This window comes from Xiphophorus couchianus, chromosome 4 (genome assembly GCF_001444195.1).
Source record: "Xiphophorus couchianus chromosome 4, X_couchianus-1.0, whole genome shotgun sequence".
Lineage (NCBI taxonomy): Eukaryota > Metazoa > Chordata > Actinopteri > Cyprinodontiformes > Poeciliidae > Xiphophorus > Xiphophorus couchianus.
The window spans coordinates 7,962,085-7,978,245 of record NC_040231.1 but is presented as its reverse complement, the minus strand read 5'-3'; the positions used below and the strand labels follow the sequence as shown (position 1 = coordinate 7,978,245).

The following is a 16,161-nucleotide window of genomic DNA, read 5'->3' as shown; positions in this document are numbered from 1 at the left end:
AGGCCTCTTTACCTTCCTAATATCCTGACTGTCCTGGGCTTGAAAGTACCAGTGCTTTGAAATTTTAGTATGAGATTATTTTCTTCCTTTTTAGTCCAAAAACTCCTCTGCTGATAGTTTCTATCAAAGTTTGAGCCAATAAACCTCTTCCTATTTGTTTGCAGTATCTTGTCCTGTTTCAGGTCAAGATGTCCTCTGTTTTTCTTGCTCGGTTTGCACATTATGATTTATATCAGTAAGAGTGTATGTGATACTGAACTGCTCTTCCTTCTTAATCTTCCCTCCCTTTATCCTTTGGAGCTGACAGCAAGGCCACTGATAGCAAAGCTCATAGAGCTAACTAGTTGCTTCTGCTATTATGCCTAATGTTAGTGGTCTTCCAGGTCTTTAGCTCAATGCTACAGAATTAACAGAGTTCACACAGTTCATTGGAAAAGTATTCACACTGCTTGACATTTTTCACATTTCTTGATATTGTAAGCACAAACTTTAATGTATTGTATTGGGATTTTATGTAATTGAGCACCCTTTCATATAAACTTTAAATAGGATCCACTGGTGTGTAATTGGATCTCAGTATGAATCCTGTTTCTGTTGTAAAAGGCCTCAGAGGATTGTTGGAGAACATTAGTGGTAAAACAGTGTCATGAAGACTAAGAAACACAACAGAGAGGTCAGGGATAAAGATGTTGAGAACTTCAAAGCAGATTCAGGTTGGAGGATATTTAATTCACCATCAAGACATTTAAAGAATAGGGCACAATTGCAAATCCACAAAGAAATGTTAATTCACGCAAATTGACTGGCCGGGCAAAAAGAACGTTAATCAGAGAAGTCAACAATAGTTGTATAGTAAACCCAAAAGAATGCTATAGCCATTCAAAATTCAGATAAATATAGTTCTTAGTTGTTCACTGCAGAAATGAGTTTTTTGTTTCATGGAAAACTGCCAAGATATTTGAATTGCTAACTATTTGAATTGCAGACTGATGAGATGACCTCTAATTGTTATTAGAGGTCATCTCATCATTTTGTAGCAAACAATGTATGGGACACAGAAAATATGTGATAGAAGGTGCTTTTGTCAGATGACACCAGAATTCTACTTTTTTCAGTGCATGTGAAATGCTGTGTGGCTAACTCCATAAATTCGTAATTGCCATTATGAAACATAGAGGCAGCAGAATCATGGGAGGATGATTTTGTTCAGTAGGACTGGGAAGCAAGTGAAAGTTTATAAAAAGATGAATGGAGCTAAATCCAGAGCCATACTTTAAAAGAACCTGTTAAATGCTTCAGAAGATGTGAGACTTAAATGCATATCCTTTTTCTATGATAAGTTGACTATTTTATTTTTTAGCTACATGCTTATAGTAATTTACTGTAGAGCAGTTAAACAAATCACAAATATAGTTTTTGCAAAGACAGCATTTTTCTGACTTATGATACTTTTGATCTGATGATGTTAATCAATCTGACTTAGCAACAAGCTCAGTTCATTTGCATCGGTTTATTTTTTCGACAAGTTTTGCTTCTCAGTTATTTGAAATGCATGTCTGAAAAATCAAAACAATCATTTGTGCAGCAATGGTTTGCCTTAGCTGCAAATCATGACAAATGTCTGCGCTTGAAAACAATGAATACATTTACTTTATGGCAGAAAACCTCAGCTTTGAATAAACAACTCCTTTACTGTATTTCTATCCCAATTGTTGCTGTGATTAGCTCAGCCTTTCCAAAGGAGAGCTTTGTTCTGTATTTCAGCCGCAGCAATTCAAAGGGAACTACTGGATTTAGATGAAGATGGAAAACAAGACACTGAAGATTTGGCTGACCCTCCTCAGTACGCTGTAACCTCTCTGCCCACACCGCAAAGATATGAGGGCACCTTGACACACTTCTGATGCATTTTTGGTTGTTGTGTAGATAAACTCCACCGCCCACTGAACTAACTAACTAAAACAAAAGCAAGATCTTTAACAATCTGAAAAAGTGGATCATATTTTTAAAATGATAAAACAAGCTAGTTTATAGTCTTTTGTCTTAGTTACAATTTTTAGGTTGTCATGATAAGGACGTTTACAGTCCATTACACAATTAACTGCAACTTTGTACCTGTTGTCAGTTAAAAGTTGCTTTATCAATGGCTTAGCTATGAAAGTAATTAGCACAACTTGAGAAGGCCCTCCTACTTTTTCTTTTGTGTCAACAAGCTTATCAACTGCTGATTAATTCCCAGCTTTGCTGCTGACAATCAGCTTTTCTTTAGTTTCTCCACCACAACAAATCAATGTCTTATGGTAGATAAATCATGATTTAAAGGGTTAAGTTCTTCACCGTTGTGGATAACGGTCTTTAGTGCATTTGTGTATGAAAGATTGTTTGCGTACTTTGACTGTGAGCATAAGTATGTGCAAAACTCAAGACGGGCTCTATTACTTCTGTTGGAGGGTATCGCCTCACCCCTATCTTTTTAAATTATTTATTTCATATATGTATTTTGTTGGCGGGCTACTGGGGCATGAATAAGCGTGTGTCACGGCCTTTTTCACAATCCCTTCTGAGCAAATCCCACCTCCCGTCCCTGCCTTGCCCCCAGCAGGCCCAGCTCAGAGTTCTTCTGATAGCCATGAAGGGATTTGAGCTGGATGGGCAGACCCTGACTGGGTTGATTGCTTTGAATGGCACTGGCTAAAGCTGCCTTTGAAAGCAGGGGCGTTGATGAGCGCCTCCTCGGAAGAGTCTTCGTAGTCACTGCCTCTGGGAGGGACCCTCGCTAATACCCCAACATAAAGTACAGAGCAGGAGGCAGGGATCACTGTTTACCCACAGCCATACGCCCACAAACACACACGCACACACACACATATATATATATATATATATATATATATGCACAGAATCGCTTACTTAGGCAACAACAGAAAGTACTTTGGGTAAACTTTTGGTTATGTTCCTTCCCTGTTGATGTGTCTGTCATTCAAACTATGCAGTGATAAATGCAGCCTTTTGGAAAGCTGTGAAGTTCTTCACAATCCCATAAGTCATCATTCAGTGGAAGAACAACATGCCAGACATCTTTATTTTTCTGCTGAAGGTTAGTAGATAATAAGCTCTGTGCCGCTTGCAAAGGCAGGGAAGGTTTATGTGGGCTCACTTGTTTGCTCGCTGTTTCACCTTGTCCCTTTGCTCCCATAAAACACCTTGAACATGAGAGTAAGACAAATTACAGCTCCAGACACAGGTATCTGTATGCATTTTTGTCCCCCAGCGGGCCCCCGGGGTGCCTGTGTTCTACAAGGCTGGTTGTGACATGGGAGCTGTCACTATTGGGAACCCTGAGGTCCATTGATGCTTCTTTGAGCTGGGTGGCCTTCTAGCTTTGATGGCCTGTCCCCCTGAGCAAGAAGGACTCAGCTTGGGACAGGTCTGCACCCAGCACTCTTGACCTCTGGCCCAAAACCCGGTTCCCCCTTGACTTTGCTATTACCTCAGTCTTGGGCAAACACACCATCAGCATCCTTGGTGATTAACATGAAAGAAGAGCCTGTACAGTTTCAAGCTCATTATGGTGATTTGTGCAAGTTAAAACATGAAGACATTAGTGTTTTTGACTACCTGTCTTTACTGTGTTCATACATTTAGAAGGATTCCCTTGGTGACTGTTACTGAAGTCAGTAAACGTTGTGGCAGCATCAGAGACTTTTGGAAATGTTCTTGACTTTCACACCAGATTGAACGGCTGCAGGCAAAAGAAACACAATTTGTGTGAAAGAGAGAAAGAAAGAAGAGGAAAAGGAGTAGCAGTAAATTACAGACAAGTGACAGATAGAGAGCAGCTTATCTTGTGACACCATCAGTGTGGAATGAGGGCCTGTTGTGTATAAGGTAACTCTTTGACAGATCTCATGATGAGGCTGAAGGTGAGTGAAATCCAGAATGTCAGATGAACCAACATGCACGAAAAGGGGTTTAGTACCAAAAAGATTCTAAGCAATGAGTAGCGTCAGTGTGAAGTCTGCTACATTTTCTTTTCAACTGCAGTTTATGATTTTTCATGGTCATGTCTCCAATGCCCCCTTTTCAAAATAAATCCACCGTTGGTTTTTGCAAATCTGGCCTTCTTTCATTTCAGAAGTTTGTTTTTGAAAAGGCCGCTATTACAGCCAAATGGTTTCTGTGCTTTTTTAAACACGGCAAGGCATTAGGCGGAGCTCGGGTTTCAGGGCCTGGCTCCTAATGAGAGACCCAATCAAACTGAAGGAAAACACAGATCAGCCCCGCTACACCAGACCCAACCTGTGGTTTACCTCTTGAAACATAACCACACTCCTAAAGTGCATTCTCCCTCTTTTCTTATTCCCTTTCCCTTCCCTCGACCTCCTGCCACGACTTTATTTTCGTTTACAACTAAACTTGATCAAAGTTGACTGTGCAGCTGGTCCGTTCCACCCTGATCCGACAGTAAATAGATTAACACTGGGGTCAAAATTTGGGCTGATGGTTTGTGCAGTTTACACACATAGTGCTAGAGTGCTTAATTTTTCTTTGTATTAGTACAGATTTTTCCACGTAGTCCTAAAATCTGAATTAACAGTATTAAACCTAAAATGTTATGTATGTCAAGTAGGGATTAGTATATGTGATGGATAATTACAATATATTGTTACACCTGGAATTTTAGCATTGCATCTTTTCCTGCTTTGTCATTAGGGGATTAATATTTTCGTCTTAACCTGTCACATACTGCAATATAATCTGACCTATGTGGCGTTAAGAAGAAAGTGTGGCCCATGTGATTTCCATTTTACAAAAATGGAGACCAAATGTTTTTATCTGCTGCAAAATGTACATGTGAAAAAAACCTTAAAATAAATAAATCTGTCTATTCCAGTTGCAAAATCTTACACATATTTTTTGGAAATTCCCTACTGTTAATTATAGCACATATCTAAAATTGTGGGACAATTTAGAAATACACTAATTTCAGTATAAGAAAACGTATAAATATTAAGTGAAACAGAGTTCGTGTTCCCCTAAACTCTGGGAACTAGATTGGAAGAGTACTCATGTTTATTTAAAAAAAAACATGGCCTTCAAAACAACTATCAGATACTATAGCCAAGCCGACTGATTGCTATGGAGATAAGCCAAATAAAGACTTTTCTCCATACTTATCAGGTCAAACCACATAGTGCAATACGATATCACTGGTCAATCTATCCGCCAAATTCTTATATAAATACTTTTTTGTGTTGTATTTATATTTACTTATATTCTTATATTCTATATTCTTATTCCTTGTTTCTTACATAATTTAAGGTTTTTCTTGCATAATTTAAGGTTTTGGTTACTCACATTTGGTGTGTACCTTAGTATTTAATTTGTATTTTGTATTCTTTTGCGCTTTACTTACTGTGTGTTATCTTTGTTTTTTGCCTGGGAGCTGCTGGTAACTTCAATTTCCTGAGGGAGTCTTCCCAAAGGATCAATAAAGTACAAGTCTAAGTCTAAGTCTAAGTCTTTTCTGTTCTACCATCACAAACACCAACAAACACTCTGTGGTTTTGGTGTGAAGCAAAAGATGGATATGTGGAAAAGTATCTCATGTAAACTCTTATGGATGGTGGAGGATTTCTAAAGTTGGAGACTGGCTTCTCTTAAAGAAAGGCCTTAGTAGCCTTGACACATTGTTTGGTTCTATTTGATATAGCAAGAGATTTATTTTGTAAAAAAAAAAATGAAGATATTCCTTATTGTTCAAAACATATGGATAAATCGACACAGAAGAGTGAATCAAGAGGACCCATGACTGAGCAATCTAAAGAGATTGTATAAGGAGTAATGAGAAATGATACTTCTGTGCATGCTTAAGTATTTTGAAGTGTTATAAAAGAAGATCAAGTGCTCTCCTTTAGGCAACAGAAAGTTATACAAGTAACAGTAAGGTGCCAAAAGTGTAGCACTGGTAATTTTGGAGAAAAAAAAGGTGCTTAAAATAATAATTCCGCATTGAATAGATGTACTTAATTTAAAGGTTGGATTCCTGAACCAAGTCCATGTGACTGCAATAAAACCAGATTTTTAAAAAAAAGCTGTATATGCATATTTACCATGGCCTTCATGTTGACTGAGTGAATAATGTCAAACCATAACTTATGCTTGTTTAACAAAGGCAGCTATATCTCTATATGGTGTGGAAGCGTATGGCCCCATTTTAAAATGACTGGTCTGAATTTCATTACATGAGCCACATTCATAGAGCATGGATAGAATCAACCATGGTGCCTCTGCAAAATATTCTTGGAGTTGAACTTATTTTAGTGGAACTAGTTGGCATGCAAGATGTCAGGCTTTAGAAAGCCTTTACTTTAAAGTTCTTTACAGTGGTATACCATGAAAAAAGACTGGCCTGCCTTTAAATCTCCCTCAAAGCTGTCATCTTTGGATTGTATGCTGCCAGGTGGTTGTTTTTTCCCATAGTAAAGGAAAACTCTAAAGAGTTTAACAATGAGCAGAAAATCTGCAGAATAAGTAGTCAACATTCAGCGAGCCAAGACTAAACTTCAGCTGACCCCTTGGCTCTCTGCAACTCTTTCTCCAGTGTACACAGACTACTATTGTATTTGTTGTGGTGCTCGCCTGCTCTGCATTACCGAGCCAGAACGCCTATCAATAAGACAGTGGATTGGACTCCTGCAAAGCTGTAGTGGAAGAAGGAGAGGAGGCAGAAAGCAGTATGCACAGTGTCATCTGTCACTCTGACACTCGTCAGTCTTCTTGCGGTGGGGACTATGATTTATGGAGGAGGCTCCATGTTGAACCTTGAGAAAGGGAGGTGGGGAAGCGCAGCCTACTCTGTCCCTCGTGTTTCTCCTGCACACCTATCTGAGCTCTTCTTATTTCAATTTCTGTTTATAGTTTTGACGGATTATAAAAAGGCAATGCCGGATGGATACCTAAGTCGCCCCCCTCCCTCTGTTCTGTTCCCTTTTTTTCAAAGTGAGTGATTGTTAAACAGTTTATGTATTCTCTTTCTGCTTGTGTTTATTGGAGGTAGTGAATTAGGTTTGAAACCATCACCGGAGGTTGTGTTTGAAACTTGAAAGGAAGCCCCCACAGCACAGCCCCCCCCCCCACCTCTCTCTCATCTCCCCCATCCTCTCACTTTGCTTTTCTCTTTCTTTCTCTCCGTCCCTGCCGCTCAGTCACTCCCTCAGTCACACACAGCCTCTTGCAGCACAGTTGTCACACAGTGGCGCTGCTATCTGCACATTATTAGTTATTACTTTATCGGCTCCCAAAGCTGTCAGAAGACACCCTCCTGGAATATACAGCAGGCATAAGCCATCAGTCCTCATTACGCTAGACCCGTTTGCAATTTATACCCAGCTGCCGCTCACACAACCATGACAACATGCTAATATGAATGTGCTTTTGGTGTGTGTGCATGCGCGTCTATGCAGATGACAGGGCTGCACACATATGATACGAGTGCACCTTTGAGGGAACCCAGTCACATGTATGAACGGAGCATGGCTAATGTGCAGCATGATAAAAGCATCCGCAGAGGCCTTTATGTATGTGTTTGAAGATGGCTCAGGCTTACGTCTTTTCATGATCTGTGCTTCCGCTCTCAAGCCACCAGGAGGCAAGGACACTGCTGGAAAAAAAAAGAAAAAAAGCTCAGGACAGCTCGAGTCCTGTTTGATACACAGGTGTGCTGTAAAACCCCCTCCAGGCACCTTGGACAGGAACAGGGCCCAGCAAGTTAAGCTGAGAGAGTTACTGCATATCCCAAAGATATATGGTGAGATCTAGATAAACATCATAGCACCTGAAGAGAGAGCTGCCCGTGTCTGTCTGTGTGTGCAGGATGAAGGTGGTGAGTTTGTAAAAAAATAAAAAAAAGAAAGCGTTACATCAACATAATGAATTATGTTTGATTCAGCCCTTTCACACTTTGCCTGAGGTGGCTGTCATAAACAGATGTACAAGTCAGGTTTTCATCATTACTGTTAGTGTTTGACTAAGGAAGAATTTTGCAAATTAGACCTCCTGCTCCGACATGTTTTTATGCTTATTATACAGTCCTTCTGCCAGTGACTAACCCTTCTAGTGTTTGATCTTGCAAAGTGGCCACATTAGCGCTGACTAATTCCCTAACTGGTGATCTCGAAGTGGCACACGTTCCTGAGGCCTACTCTCACATTGTCATTGTATGAACTGAGTTTTACAATCATTTTCTTTCTCCCCAGTCGGTATTTTGTTGAGAAACAGGAGTTGAACACATACATTAACAGTCCTGTCATTCAAGTTTGGAATGAGGAGGATTGGTAGTATCACTATATCTATGCTGTTAACATTTGGACTTTGGGAATACTTCTGATTGTTGGTATAAATACCAAGTAGAAACATTTCTACTTCAGCAGTTCAGAGTATGTGATAACCCTGAGTTATGGCTAATTTTTGAAGTGATACCCATTTAAGTTTCTTTTTCCAGGTCACCTAGTTTTGAGTGATTTTGCTTGTTCTGTAAAACCTCACCAATTACAAAGGAATGTTCTTATTTCTTTGTCTTTGTAAACCATTTAACTTTGACCCAGTAGTCATTCAAACATGAAAAGGCACTAAACCTAGTTGTTGAACCAGTGTTGAGTCTACACCTCATAGAGAACTTGGCAGTGATCCAGGTTCCAAAAAAATGTCAAGACACTTTGTAACCAGCCGCCTGTCACACCGACACAATTTGTTTCTATGTTTTTGATTGACTTTGTGAAAAATACCAAAGTGGCTTAACAGACCTAAATCTACATTTTATCACTTGGCAATTTCCCAAGTCTTTTCAGCTGAAAATGTATACGGTAGCTCAGACACGTCAAATTCAAGGCCTGCGGGCCACATCTGGATTTCTTGAACATTTGGCTCCTTTAAAAGAACGCATAAAGTAATTAGAAAATATTTCCACAGAACACTTCTTTAATATTCATGTTTAGTGAATAATCTTTTTTTAGTACTCAATAGATGCAAAATACTATCTTGTGAATTTAAAGCCAACTTTACTTAATCTCAACTGGGATTCTGCTTTTTCCAGCCCAACATCACAATATGGTCAGTTAGGAAGTCTGAAGAGCTGCACAGCTAATTGATAAAGTGTGTAAAAATATTTAATTCATTTCAGTTAAAATTTCCAACAAATTTAATCTCAGGGTACTTAAAAATAAAAATAAAAAACATATACATACAAACTTATATCCAATAATATATATTATTTCATCAGTTTAATGCAATTCAATCATATAAGGAGATGCAAATTCAATCATAATTCAATACAGTCAAGTTTCTTCTTGCCAACTGGTGTAAAATGTACAAAGAAGCTCAATGGACAGATTCAAGTGTATTATCTACAAAGAGATCACAGACAAAAACTGGGAACAGGTTTCTGCAGTGAAAGGGAAATACCCTTTTGGGAATTATCAAATCAAATCAATGGAGAACCATAAATTATATCCTGAATTTAACAGAAAAACTATGATGAGCAAAAATTGGTGAATTATCATCTCTCTTGATTCACCACACAATTGCTGCAGCAAAAGAGATCAGCTGAAGCAAAATTTGTTATTTTTTTCTCTGATAAGAAGTTATCATAGAATAATAATTCCAGCTTACCGTATCAACTACTTTTTCTGTATCCTTTTAGGACAGAAAATTTCTATTTTTCGGCAATGTTTCTCTACTTAGTATGTCACTATTATACAATAAAAATGTGAATTTAACTTTATCTCAAGTTATTATTTTTATTTCCATCCCCAATCATCAATACATGTTCTCTTTCCAGAGAGCAGTTCGTGAGTTGGTAAAGCTTTATGTTTAGCTGCTGTAGTAATATTGTGGAGGACATTGTTTGAGGAAGGTCATGAATACTTATATTGCAGCATGTGAGCCTTTGAAGCAATAGTGTCTCTATATTGGTTATTGAAAGAGAGAAAAAGCCAAGTCCCTATTTGTCTACTAACAGCATTATCAAGAGAACACAGGACTGTAGATGGCCAGCAGCAACAGGAAGGATTTGAAGTTGCTCTTAGATAGTGAGTCTCCGTCCCACGTAATGCTAAACACAATTATGCAAACTTTTTGCTGTGAGAACAACACAAAATAATGGCTTTAATATATGCCCTTACCTCCAGCTAGTGTTTTGTATGCAAATTAGGTTTGATTCCAGGGACGAAGAGGCGGAGTGTCTCTTGCATCCATCCATCTTTTGTTGCCGGGCGGATTAAGGGAGATCTGTTATGGTTTGTTAACATGAGAGCTTTTGATTCGAATTGAAACGAAACCATGTGTAGAATTAGATTAAAGACAATGCGTGATGAGTGGAGGCCCAGGCATGTTGCTGGACTTCACCCGCCCGTACGGCAGCACTCACCACTGTGGTCCCATTGTTTGGTCGGTTTCTGTTGTGAAGTGGGGTTTTTGTCCTGATTTTTTTGTTCTGTAATGGGCTATAATAACTTATATAAATCACAGCGACTGAGCCGACGCTCCTCTGTTTGGGCTTGGCATTGATGGAAGGCACAGCTCTCGGGAGGACCTGTGAGCAGAAAGTCTTGTGTACGGCAAAGGAAAGTTTGAAAGTCAGCGGGCTTTAGGTTTGACAGTGTTGTTTTGTTGTGAAGGGAATCAACCTGGGGTTTACTTCTGGGGAGGAAGGTCAAATAAAGAGAGAGGAAAGCTTTGATAGTGATCTACAAACAGTGTGTTAAACCAGTGCAGGTGCAGATGTGAAAAAATAAAAGATTTAAAAAAGGATTTGTGTTGGTGTGAATTCCTTTTCTCTCTTCTACCTTGCCTGGAGGCTTTTTTTTTGGACATCAAAAAGAAATTGAGAAAAATGATGATTATAATATTGGGCTGCTCTTATTAAAAGAAGTACGCTAACATCAACAGAAAAAAAGAACATAAATAATGTGCTGTTGGAAAGTGTGCTGTGTTTTTCTAATCTTAACTGACCTAAGTTGAAGGTATGTGGTTGTGATAGTGTGCAGGGAAGATAAATGAAGGAATCAGGAATTAGTCTCAGCCCTCACTGTGTTCATTACTAGTTAGTGATGTTTTGTCAATAGCGGCACCCACATCATCTTGTAAGCTTTGGGCGGTGTGTTTAGTCTGCACTGCTGGGAATTGTCCATAACCCTGTTTTACATTGAAAATAGCCCAGAGGAAAAGCGGTGGAGGGAGGGTGCAAAGAGTAACCACTGATTAATTATGCACATCCTTGATTGTGACATGCTATCTGCTGCTATTAATGGGCAAGGATAATCACTCCGGATTGTAATTGCAGCCTCTGACTTCGGAAGTGCGCTGTGTCCAACATCAATCTTCATACGAAGCCCCACAACGGTGGCGGAGAACTTCATTCACGACTGTCGTTGAGTCTCCAACTCATTTTCGGGAGAGAACAGAATAGCTAAGGAGACGTGGGGGCAGGAAGGGTGGAGGTTGCTCGATATTGTGTCAGCCATAGAAAAAGCAAGTCAGAACCGGGAACTGGGATATTACCGTACACTGCTTGAGGTGATGAAAAATAATTAGAGATGTGTGTGGAAGAAAAAAAAAAAGATATGTGTTTTGAGGTGTATGAAAGTTTTTGCAGCTTTCATTGTTTGGAATTTTAATTCAACTCTAAATGAGCGTCATTACTCTCACTCATACATGGTAATATTGTGGGAGGAAGCATACATGAACTTGGGATAGAAATATTGCATTAAAATGTTAAAAGATGAGCTAATAAGAAAATAGCACCATTTTAAAGAATCTTTAGAACTGCCAAAGAGCTGTTTGAGGAGCTGAATTTGCTATGAAATGTGTTCTTGGAAATATAGATGTCTGTCTTATTCCATAGCTGTAATAACTCTGCCTAATAAAGGAAAATATAAAGATGATGAATGGACAGTTTATTCCCCATATAATCCAATTTCAGCTCATTTTTTTCATTAAAAGCTCAAACCTTATAAACAGTAACAGTGAAGCTGAGCCCAGATCTCAATTATCTTTTCACAACTTAAAAAAAAAGTCTGGCTGCTTAAAAGCTTAAATGAAACGAAGAATATAATTAGAGGGCAGGAAAACTTTTTAGGGAAAATTTCAGAAAGCAGAGCAATCAAAGCTTAAAAGTAGCGTTTGGTTCCCTGTCAATGTCTCCTGACCAGCCATATGGTGTCAGTGTAATGGGGGCCCTTTCTGCTGAGACTCTCAACACATTTCTCTTTATTCTGCCTTCTGTATGCCTTGCTGCTGTCACACTTTGTAGCTATATGTGGCTTGAATAACTGGGGGAAAAGCACAGGATAGGTATATATGTGTCAACTGGTGTGAGAGTAGAGGCAGTTCGGAGGTATGGCGTTTGCATGATAGGTGATGGGACGAAAATAAGAGAGCAGAGGAGCGAAAAACAGGTGTGAGAATTGAAGAGAAATCATTTCTTTTTGGTTCTTCCAGGCCCTCTGGTGAGGCAGAACAAACTGCGAATGCTTCGGCAAGACACATTAACTGTAACTGCCCTTGATCTGGCAGCGCTTAGAATGCTGTCGGCATGGCTAATAAACACTTCATTTAGTTTTAATGGTGCCGGCGCCTCTCGGCAGCCTTCAAAAGTACCCTTTATTTGGGTCATTTACGGCTCTTCCTCGAGGAGCACCCAAGGGACGGCAGATCCAGTCCACATCACTGTCTGCCGGAGCACTCCCGGCCTGGGGAAGATTAATAGGGCTATCTGGGAAAAATAAATAAGTGATGGGCTTTACCCCTGCCAAACAGCCCTGAGAGCTTATTAAGGAAAAGTGAGGGAAGACAGGGTGTAAGAGAAAGAGGTTTTAATATGAATTTTTCACCTTTTAATGTGGAGCCAAGCCGGTCCTTTACTCACTTTCATTCATTTTTTCCAGTCTTTCACTCTGCTCTTCCGTCTGCCTTCTCTTGTGTCTCCGTGCTCTTCTTCTACAGTAATTGTAAACACCACAATTATGGATTGTGTGAGATTTAATTATAGTTTGTGGAGAGCCCTGGGGGAGCTCTGGCGGAATGCAGTGGCTGATAAAAATGCCAGCTCATCAGCATCCCTCCAATGATGGTGAGCCCCAGCGAGGGTTGACCAAAGGGAACCATTCCCTTAGGGTCCCATTGGCTGACGGACCAATTAGTATTAGTCGGGAATTAATCTTAACAGGACGCAGTCACTCAAACAGGTCCTCCCAAGGTGAGGAGGAATTAATGGGGTTGCCTTATTGGTTATTGCTGCTGTTGTCTTCTAGGTCGTTCCCCGCTCTGCGAGTGGGCTTAGGAGTCTCGATAGACTAGATTGCTCTGTAGCATACATTTGTTCCTCTGCACGTGCCTGATCAAGATGTTACTTGGAGGAAGCACAGAAATTTTAACTCAAACTAAAGGAGAATGTTTCCTTACTGTCTTGTTGAAGTGCATTCCAGATCTGTTTAGGGATTTTTTGGAATTTGAATGCACTAACGTCTAAATTGTAGCAGTCACTTATTGCATTCAGACATTCAAAGAGCAATTGTCAGACCCCATCAGCAGTGGCTCATATTGTGATCCATGTCCAGTTTGAGTATTGATTTTTAAGGAGCATGGCTCCATTAAGGCCCTGCCTAGGGGTGTGGAGGGGTCAGCAGGGGAAGTTGTGGGCTGCCGTGACCTCAGCTGCAGTTTACAATCGATTACCTCTGACTGGGAAGCGAGAAAGTCCGAGGGAAGTAAGCACAGGGCCCCACATGCGATTAAGCTACATTAGCCCTCTGGTCAGAGCTGTTCCAGAGGTTGAAGTAAGTTAATTAGCACTTTCTTATGATATCAGTGATGACAGGGGTAGAGCAGCAAGCATTGATTTGGCTTTACTCCATTTCAGCCTTGGAGACCAACAAGAAAAGAACCTTGTATTGCAAACCAGCTCCTTTCTAATCGAGCACAAAGGGCACCTCATTACCTAGAAGTGATAAGTAAACACTAATCTCTTAAGACTACTAATATTTAAACCAGATGTAAGGATAGAGTGTTATATACAAGTCCTTTGAAATTATCTTCAGGGAGTATGATATTACATTATTGAAAATATACCAGATATCTTGTTATAATACAACCACAAACTTATATGTAACTCTTTTATTTGAATTTGTGTCTGCTCTTTGAGGGGCCATTTTAACACATGAATATGCTTGAATCTAAACTTATCCATTATAGATATGGCTGTATGTTTAGGATTGTTTGCTTGATGGAAGGAAAACCTCCTTCCCAGTATCTAGTTTTCTGCACCCTTAACAGATTGTCCATTCCAGATTTCATCTTTAACTTAACCTGTTTTCCTAACGATTCTGAGCAGTTTCCATGTACTGCTGAATAACATTTTGATATTTTTGGAAAAACTGGAAACATGTCTTCTTATAGTTTTCTTTAAAAAATGTCCGTCTTCTTGCCAACTTTCTACAAAGGAGAATTGTGGAGTGCATAACTTTGTGTCAGCAGATTCTTTCAACTGAGTTGTCTATCTTTACAGCTCCTCCAGAGTTAGAGGGTCTCTCGACTGCTGCTCTAGTTTTTCTTCATTCCCTTGACTTTACCTTAAGTTGGATGGCCATCATGGTAGGTTTGACTCAGTCAACTTTTGGATGGCAGATTGGAACACTGCTCTTTGAGCTGTTCAGTGTTTTCAACTTCTCAACCCCTCCACCTCTGACCTCTCATATGTCCATTGGTGTTTCTGACACTGCTTGTTTACAAATATTCTCTAATGTTCTGCCTTGACAGAACAGCTGAATTCATAGATTAAGCAGAAGTAAAACATATGTTCCACTTGGGTAACTTCTCAAGGCAGTTAATTAGACTGCATTTTATTTATTGGTATCAGAGCAAAGTCGGATCCGTGCAAATGGCACATGAATTTCATGATGGTTTTACTATGCACGTCGTCTTGTGCTTGAATATAACATGTGATCTTTGGCCTTTTGTTTGTCCTGAGCTTTCTTCTCCAGAGAGAAATAAAAGGTTTAAAGATGCCAAAACATATTGGTGTTCGTCTCCTATAGTTACCACATTTTAAACACCACCCTGTTTTATCACTTCTCAGCAGTAATCTCTTTGTTGTTTGGCAGCCATTTTCTTCATTTGGCGTCCCACTTTTGTTTTGTCATTATTTTTAAAGACTTCATCATTGCTTATTTTGATACGCTGTCTTTTTACCTCTGCTGGTCTCACAGTGCGCTCTTTGTTAAATAAAAAGCTTTGCCAGCGGATCAGTCACACGCTTTGTTCTTCCTCCTTTACAGTACACTGCTCTCAATATTGTTTGTTTTACCAGCAGCTAAACTGCGTTACACCTTCTTCTTCTCTCTGTAATGCTCCATCTCCGCCTGTCTGTTTTTTGCTCGGGGCCTAGCCAGGCAAAGTGAACAGCGACAGATGAAGCACCTTCTCTGTCAGCAGTGTTGGAGGGAATTAATCACGATTCAGTAAGTGCTCTGATGAGGATTCCAAGATCCTTGTTAGAGATAGAGCCATCAGGTGTGTCTGATTCATCATTCATTGACAGCAGCCTCGGGCAGGACACCGAGCCAGATATTAAGGCCTGTTTAGGACCAAGTCCTGCCCTCCAGTGTTGGTGATCATGAGAGCTCAGAACTTGGAGTTATTATCCATCCAACCTTCCTCATTAGAGTGAAAACTCTGGCATGCTGTGTTGTCAGATTCCTGGACAACCAGAACAAGTGCGCAAAGATCTGTTCAACTGTCCTTTTAATAACTGAAGTTTACACTAAATATGTTGTGTTTATGGCTTCAAAGTCAAACTCTGAAGTGTTTCATGCAACTTCACAAACACACCCACACAAAAGTATGTAAACTCTATTAAAAATGTTATTGTTCAGCTTCACTGAGAGACAGGCAGACATTGAACAGACGGATTCCTTTTACATATTAGTGACTATATGTAGCCATGTCCTTACTTGTCAAAGAAGAGATTCATCTCCTCAGCAAAGACAGGCATTGTGTTATGGTCTTATAACAAATGTCTGACACAGCATCAGATAAGAACGTGTGCCCGAGGCCACAGAGGTCCAATAGGACAGGCGAACAGGTTGAAAAACAATAAATATCCCC

The 16,161-nt window shown here is 39.8% G+C and overlaps 1 protein-coding gene across 2 annotated transcripts in view; it reads left to right on the top strand.

Annotated features, from left to right (window-relative positions):
- The window catches only part of fto (FTO alpha-ketoglutarate dependent dioxygenase), a 143,607-nt gene that overhangs the window by 91,993 nt on the left and 35,453 nt on the right, over positions 1–16,161 (top strand). The window lies entirely within an intron of this gene.